The sequence below is a fragment of the Euprymna scolopes genome, chromosome 9 (assembly GCF_053919585.1).
Source record: "Euprymna scolopes isolate OS-2025 chromosome 9, ASM5391958v1, whole genome shotgun sequence".
NCBI classification, from domain to species: Eukaryota; Metazoa; Mollusca; class Cephalopoda; order Sepiida; family Sepiolidae; genus Euprymna; species Euprymna scolopes.
Window position 1 is genome coordinate 147,120,620 of NC_136490.1, and position 8,653 is coordinate 147,129,272.

Consider the following 8,653-nt stretch of genomic DNA (forward strand, 5'->3'; position numbering starts at 1 on the left):
TAAGAAACTTGGTATAGGTTAGAGATAGAAATGAGTAGAAAAAATATATATATTTTTGAATTTACATAATAAATTTGATTTAAAAATATATAGATATATAATTACCTTTTGGTTTTTCTTTTTTTGAAATCAGGAACTGTATTTAAAGTAGTCATTTAGATGTTTGCTATAGCTTTTTATTTTATTGAATGATGAATTTTAAAAGGGCGACGCTCGTGCAGTAAATTGTTTCCGTTAGCGTATTTTGATTTAGAGACGCTACAGTTAATATCTATAGAGAGAGAGTATTTTTTTTTTTTTTTTTTTTTTGCAAGTTTTTAAGGGGAGATAATTGTCATGGCTTTATTTATTATTTGATTTACGAGTCTAAGGGCGGTAATTGGTTTAACTTAATTTATTAAAAAAAAAAAAAAAAAATCTATTTTTACTAATGAGTAATTTTTAATGATTTAAGGTGATTTATATTTATTAAATTTAAACCAACGTTTATGATTACACGATAGAAGCTCGTGTCTTGAATTTACTAGTTTGGTTGTGCTTTTTATATCTTCATATTTTAAAATTTTTAGGGTTTCTTTTGTACATAATGTACAAAATTTATCTCCTGGTTTATATGATTTGCAAGTCTCAATTATTTGCCATTTTAAGTTGAAAGAAATATTGCTATTTTTTAGTTGCCAAATATAGTTGGATAGAGTAGTTTGGTTTGATAGAGAGTTATTTTTAAAAGAATGTTTGTGCGTTGAAATTCTATGTTTTATTGGGCCAGATGTGGAACCAATATATATTACCTCTTGATTATTATGATTATTTTCCGTTAGGTCTATTGTTGGATTATAATGTGGTGGGTTGGTTAATAATTGATCGGTAGATTGATTTAAGTTGGTGTTATTATTTAATCTGGTAGTTGAGTTATGGCTATATATATATATATACATTGTTTAAATGGCTATATATATATATACATTGTTTAAATAATCATATTCTACCCAACTCCTACCACCATCACCATCTATCGCTAAGCTGTTGTCTCGGTGACCACTTTACATTCATTAACCCTATCCTCGAGTGGCATTTGGACTTTGTTATGCAGTGATTCTTCTCTTTTAAGAAAAAATAAATAAATAAATAAATAAAATTTTAGAATGTTACAGATTCAAACAAACTTTTTTCCACCGTTTTTTATAAACGTGGGTGTTGAAATACACACATTCCAGCTTCCTCACACTCAATCAAATGCCAGTATCTAAATATTAAACTAAAATCTATCTAAATAAACATCCCAGATATTTTTAACTGAAACAAATTCGGTCATTAATTAATTATAGTTAATTGATTGTGAATTAGGTGTGTCCATTGTAATTTATCTCCTGCTCTAAATAGATTCAGCCGACCTCATTCAGAAAAGTGCATTTAGCTAGATGGTCAGGAGGCTTCACTCTTACTGTTTAGTCAGTCATTATACTTTGAAAGGAAAAGAAAACACCGGAAGCAAATCAAATTGCCATTTCTAGGGCAACTCTCAAACTACTAAAATGTAATTCAATCTTTCACACCTTGCTGCTTGCTCATCCACCCGACTCCAGCTCATCTCTCCAGTTCCTGCTCCGACTCCTGCAGTTGTAGCTCCAGCTCACTCCTAGCTCCCATCTCCTGTGGCTCCAGTTCACTCCTGCAGCTTCCAGTACCTCATGCTTCAGCAACTTTTAGTAGCTCCTTTCAGCAATACCTGCTCCAGCTTCTTCCAGTGCCTGTTGACGCCTAGCTTTCTATTTCAGTGCTCAGCAGGATCTTGCATCCTGTTTCAGTTCAATCAATGTCCTTCTGTTCCAATGATCGTCAATGTCCGGCTCCAGGATCCAGCTTCCATTTTTGCAAACTCTGTTCCTGTCGATCCAAACCTAGGTCATGTCCATATGTACTGGATCTACCTGAAACATCTCATCATACTTCAGGTACATTCATGTCAATCTCCATGTGACGTCATTTCATGCTATCCAGGATCAAGCACATTCACTTCCATCTCTGCAAACACTGTTCTTGTCACTCTAACCATTAGCTATGTCCATACCACTGGACCTACCTGAGACATCACACCTTAGGTACGTTCACGTCAATCTCATTGTGACGTCATTCCATGATGGCCAGGGTCTAGTTTCCACATCTCCAGCCTTTCCAGTTATCCAGCATCCCACATTCCCATTCATCTCTGCTGCTGCCTAGTTATAACATTTCCCGTTTCTTCAACCTTCCTACTTCCAGAATCTTTTCCAATTTTTCGATCCTTTTTCCTCTTGTACAGTAGAGCCCTGGGATACAGCATTAATCCGTTATGAGGTTGGAATTGTAAGGTGAAATCACCATATGATGGGGCCTAATTTTATACTGTACATATTAAAAATTAGTAACAAAATACAGTACAGTATATAATACGCATGTATATAATAATAATATTATAAATAACACCGTAAGGCGGAGCAAGTACCGTAACCAGGGGCCAGAAAATATTGTATTCTACATCATAACCTGAAAAAAAACGTATCCTAGGGCCACCGTATCCTGGGGTTCTACTGTATTTATGAAATGTTGTATTTATGAAATAATGTATTTATGAAATATTGTATTTATGAAATGTTGTATTTATGAAATATTGTATTTATGAAATGTTGTATTTATGAAATGTTGTATTTATGAAATAATGTATTTATGAAATGTTGTATTTATGAAATAATGTATTTATGAAATTTTGTATTTATGAAATGTTGTATTTATGAAATAATGTATTTATGAAATAATGTATTTATGAAATTTTGTATTTATGAAATGTTGTATTTATGAAATAATGTATTTATGAAATAATGTATTTATGAAATGTTTATTTATGAAATAATGTATTTATGAAATATTGTATTTATGATATGTGTTTATGAAATGTTTATTTATGAAATAATGTATTTATGAAATAATGTATTTATGAAATGTTGTATTTATGAAATAATGTATTTATGAAATAATGTATTTATGAAATGTTATATTTATGAAATAATGTATTTATGAAATATTGTATTTATGATATGTGTTTATGAAATGTTTATTTATGAAATAATGTATTTATGAAATAATGTATTTATGAAATGTTGTATTTATGAAATAATGTATTTATGAAATTTTATATTTATGAAATAATGTATTTATGAAATGTTGTATTTATGAAATGTTGTATTTATGAAATAATGTATTTATGAAATATTGTATTTATGAAATAATGTATTTATGAAATAATGTATTTATGAAATGTTATATTTATGAAATAATGTATTTATGAAATAATGTATTTATGAAATTTTTTTTTTTTACACAGTGATCACCAATTATCAAGGCCCGGAAGCCACTCAGGAATAAGGGTTATTGCAAGTACATTACGTTAGTGTGGAGATTTGATGAAGTGTTTAATTAAGGGGGCGGTTCATTAGGAATTTGTTAACATTGGACTTGAAGACATCCAAGTTGTAGTCCGGAGGGAAGCAGGCAGACGGAACAGATGTAATAACAGCATAAGTCCATAAAGTTTTGGGTAAGACGCTTTCTATGATCATGCATCTTGCTATTTCAAATAATGTTCGCCAATTCCTCTTGGCGGTTCCATTTTGGTGTGATGAGTATGGTGCCAAGGTTTCGTATTTTATGTTGTTTTGGCAGAGTAATTTTTGGAAGTTGTTTGACTTGAATTCCGAACCATTGTCCGACCTCAGTATTTATATTTTGCCATAGGGGAAAACATCCGCAATGAAATTTTCAGCAGCAAGTGTAGTGTCGCTTTTATTTTTGATGAAGTATACTAAGACGGCACCAGAGAAATCATCAGTGAATTAGGCAGCGTATCTGTTTCTGTTTAAATCTACCAAGTCTATAGGATCGGCTAGGTCTGAGTGGACCAAATGTAATACAGTAGTCGTCCATTCCTCAGGGCTTTTATTCCTACTTTGAGTTTTGCTATGTGATCGTAGTTACAGTGCTGAGTATTTTATGCCACGTGCGAATATTGATGACAGCTGTCTTCAGTAATTTCGTTTTCTACAATCATTAAGTAGTATAGTCTTTTGTGTACATATATTTTAAATTTTGTACCCTTTTTATGTTTGAGTACATTTTCATTTTCTTTAAAAATAACCATTGCTCCATTTTTGGTTGTGGTTTTTCACGGAAAACATATCCTGTATGTAGGAGGGTATAAGTAACGCCATTTTTCGGGTAACTGTGATGTAGTTTCCATTCATGTCTCGTAAGTGTACTTCAGTGTCTCCTCTTTTTAATGCTATGCCACTGGTTTTTGTTCCGTCCGCTAACTCCATATAGCAGGGTCGAAATTTTTTAATTTCTTTTCATCTCTAACGATGTGGGAAGAGGCTTCTGCATCGACTAGTCAGTCCATGGGTGATATCGCCTTTCAGATGTAGTAGCCCTCCATTCTGGGCCCATAACCTGCTGAGTGGTGTATTTTTGGTTGGATAAAGATAAGAAACGAACTGAAATTCGAAGGAGGACATATAAATATGTGTGGACGGATAGAAAGAAGAATTTTTATTGAGGCACAAAGAAAAGGGCATTGAGGGATTTTTACAATCAAAGAAAGATAATCGTAAGATGAGTTATTGGACTTTCAATAATAATAATAATTTTAATAACGATTAATTTAGACAAATACAGATGGGCAAAATTATAGCAAAAAACAAAAAAAGGAAACAGACAGGATTTGTATCCTACCCACTGTATTCTCTATAATTGTTAAATTGATTTTGGTTGTTTTTTCAATGAATAAATTGTCAATGTAATCAGTGATTTTAATTGCAATTTTACTTTAATTTAAAAAGGATTAATTTATCATTACAACATGTTTGAGAATAAATCGAGTCATCATGTAAAAAAGTAAATATTTTAATAAAATAAGCATTTCCTTTTTATTACAACAAATAGGATTACGTACCTAGACTAATTAATATTTTTAGAATCTTCAAAAACACAGAAATTAAAGTATAATAATGTTTCAATTCTTCTTTAAATTTTAAAATAAGATTTACTTTCTGAAATTTTGGGCTTCTGTAGAACGTATGCGTGATGCCTTTTCATTTGTTTTGATTGTGTGAAGCTGGATCGGTTAGTAAACTCTTTTGGAGGCTAACTAAGCCATTTAAAAAAAAAAAATTTTTTTATTTAATTCAATCTTAAGACTTTACTAATTATCTTTGAAACAGTCTTAAAAAACTAATATTCATCTTCCAAGGCATTTTTACAATGAATTCATTTAACTTTCAAATTTAGCTGAAAATGTCAAGTTCCGCTGTCACAAAAACATTTTTTATTGTAACTTTTTTTCATATGTAAAAATATTTGTTTTTTGTTTTAGAGATTAACTTTAAGTTTTAATCTTACAAACACAATCAAAAATAAAATCGGAAACCTGGAAAAAAAAACCCAAAAAAAACAGCTTTCAAAACCATGTGACCCTGTCAGTTTCTTCCATTAAAATGCACATACATCATATTATATATATTATACACAAACACGCACACACATACTAGCTGTACCCAGCCACACGATGTGGCTAAGTTTGGTTAAATGGAAAACTAACAAAAAAGAAAAAGAAACTGCATGTTTCTCATATGTTTATGTTCTCGTGGCTACACAACAGAAAAAAAAAGAAAAAAAAAAGGAGATCCAGGATCACTAAGAAAAAAATATTAAGAAAATGGTATTTAAACAAATACAGATGGGCAAAATTGTAAAAAATAAATAAATAAAAATAAAATAAAAAAAACAAACAAACAAACAAACACCCCCACACACACACACACACACACACACAAAAGAAATATTTCCTTTTTATTACAACAAATAGGATTACGTACCTAGACTAATTAATATTTTTAGAATCTTCAAAAACACAGAAATTAAAGTATAATAATGTTTCAATTACTCTCTAAATTTTAAAATAAAATTGACTTTCTGATATGTTGGGCTTCCATACAACTCATGCACAATGACTTTTCATTTGTTTTGCTTGTATGAAGCTTGTATGAAGCTTGTATGAAGCTTGTATGGGTACAGAAGTTTAAGTAAAATTAAATGTCTTTGCCCCAAACAAAATAATAAAACAAAAAATGAAACAAAATGACACCTCCTTCTGATTTAAAATGCACCGCCTTTATTTTTTAACAAAAACAACAAGATGAATAAACAAAGGTCCGATATCGGTAAAAGTCCTTTCGAAGTCATTATGATTAGAATGTTACATGAAAGTCCTTCGTGGAATCAAGGAGTTTAGAAGGTTAAGGTCCTGTGTGAAAATAAGGAGTTTATTTTAAAGTTTGCCTTTTATCTGGCGAAGGTCGCCTTACTTAAAAGTCCCATGAGGAAGGTAATTCGTGAGGAAAGTAATTCGGTGTTATCAATTAAAAAATGTGCGGAGTGGATGCGTGCGTGCATAAGTGATTTTTGAGCGTCCACATGGCGTGAGTCATCATGGTGTTGACAGCGTCGGCAGCGACTATGTTGTGAAGATGAGAGGCATGTTCGTGTGTGTCGTCAAAACAACAAAATGAACGAAGCAAATTGAATTAATTGAATTCACTGAATTGAATTTTTAACCCTAGAAGACTGTTTGATGCATTTTTATACATTTGGGGCCGGCTTCAAAAACGAAGATTGCTACTGCTGATATTTTGGTTTTTGGAAAAGCGTTAAAAAGACAATCTTCTGAATTTTCTCATTGGTTGCTTGTGTCACATGATACTGTTGCTAACTACGTCCGCCAGAAATATGTTCATTTTCTTTTGTTGTTTTGCAAAACGTGTGTAGGCGTATTTGAAATTATGTCGTTTCTGGAAGAACATTTTGTGCAAAATGCGCGGGGAAATTGAAATGAATAAAGGTTTGTTTATTTACATGAGCGTGTGTGTGTGTGTGTGTGTGTGTGTGTGTGTGTGTGTGTGTGTGTGTGTGTGTGTGTGACTGCACAAGCTGAAACTGTTGATGAGCTTTTGAGGGCTAATTAAGCTTCTTTTTTTCTTTTTTTTTCTTTTCTTTTCTTTATTTTTTTAGAAACGAAGTGTTTTTTTTTATTTCTTTAATTCAATATCTTGAGATTTTAATTTAATAATTACCTTTGAAATAGACCCCAAAACTAATATTTATCATTGAAGGGATTTTTACAATGAATTTATTTAATTTCCAAATTTATCTTACTTTTTCAATTTCCGCCACCACTGTGAAAACATTTTTCATTATAACTTTTTTTTTCACATGTAAAATTTTTTTTTTTTTTTTTAAGATTAACGTTAGGCTTTAATCATTGAAATATAATTAAAAAGTAATCGGAAACCTATTAAAATAAATGATAAACCAGCTTTCAAAATCACGTCACCCTATCAGTCCCAGCCATAGTGCACATACCTAGTTGATATCCAACCGATTCAAGCCTGCTGCAACATATGTATATATTTATATATGTGTGTGTATTTGTTCGATCTCATGATGTGTGTGTGTGTGTTTGTTCGATCCCATAATATGTGTGTGTGTGTGTGTGTGTGTGTGTGTGTGTGTGTGTGTGTGTGTGTGTGTGTGCGTGTTAAATACATTGAATAGAAGTGAAAGTGTCTGCCTATTCCTTTTCTGACCCCTGTAGCAGAAACAAATGCAACCTTTTTCTTCCTCGAATCAATGCCTCTCCCCTGTGCTAATTGGCCACATACTGACCAATCAGGGGTACGGCGCATTGATCTTTCGTATCCCCTAAGGAAATCGGCCAGCATCCGATTTGAGGAACAAGAAGAACTCATTCTTACTGAGAGAGCCACCAAACAGAACGGACCTCCTTTTTCTTCTCTCTCTCCACCTCGGTGATTTCTAACGGTTGTGCCAGTTGACACGGTTAAGATTCGGATTAAAAATTGTTATAAAAATAAATACAATTTAGGCGCGCAGTATGATTATGATTATGTTGGCGCGTGAAAAATAAAAGAATAACTCCCACGCAAATTCCGGCATGGCCTTATATATTAAATCGACTCAAAACGAGCGGACATAGTACAGAGCACCCCACGTGATGTTTCCGTCCAATGGGATTTCTCCAAGGACATTTTTCTAAACCTTTCTTCTTAAGCTCGCTGGGAGCCGGTCCAAATAGTATTTAAGCACACGCAAACATCAAATCTCTCTCTCAACTGCATTTTCATTCGGACAATTTCACAGGCGAACATTACCTATTGCCTCTCTTACCATGTTTTAACATATGAACAGTTCAACAAAAAAGACATTCTCCTTTTTTTATACGAACACTTAAAAAGGACTTCTGAACTCATTATAAAGAGAATTATATTTTATTTGTTAATGGTTGGTTTCTGTGAATAAACCTCCGTTTGTTTTGCATGTAAGTCTTCTTCTTTTTATTCTTATTTATTTGTGGAGGAAGTTAGTTCAAAAAAAGGCCTGACGACCCCCACACGGTATCGACGATTCCACTGAAATAACTACCGCGATAGCACCATGCGGCCGGAGTCCAGCTTTTGACAAGGAACAGACCACATTCTCCTTAATAAACCTTTTCTGTGTTATCTCTTATGTAGTTGTTGCGTTCGTCATTTCGGAAGCTTGTATT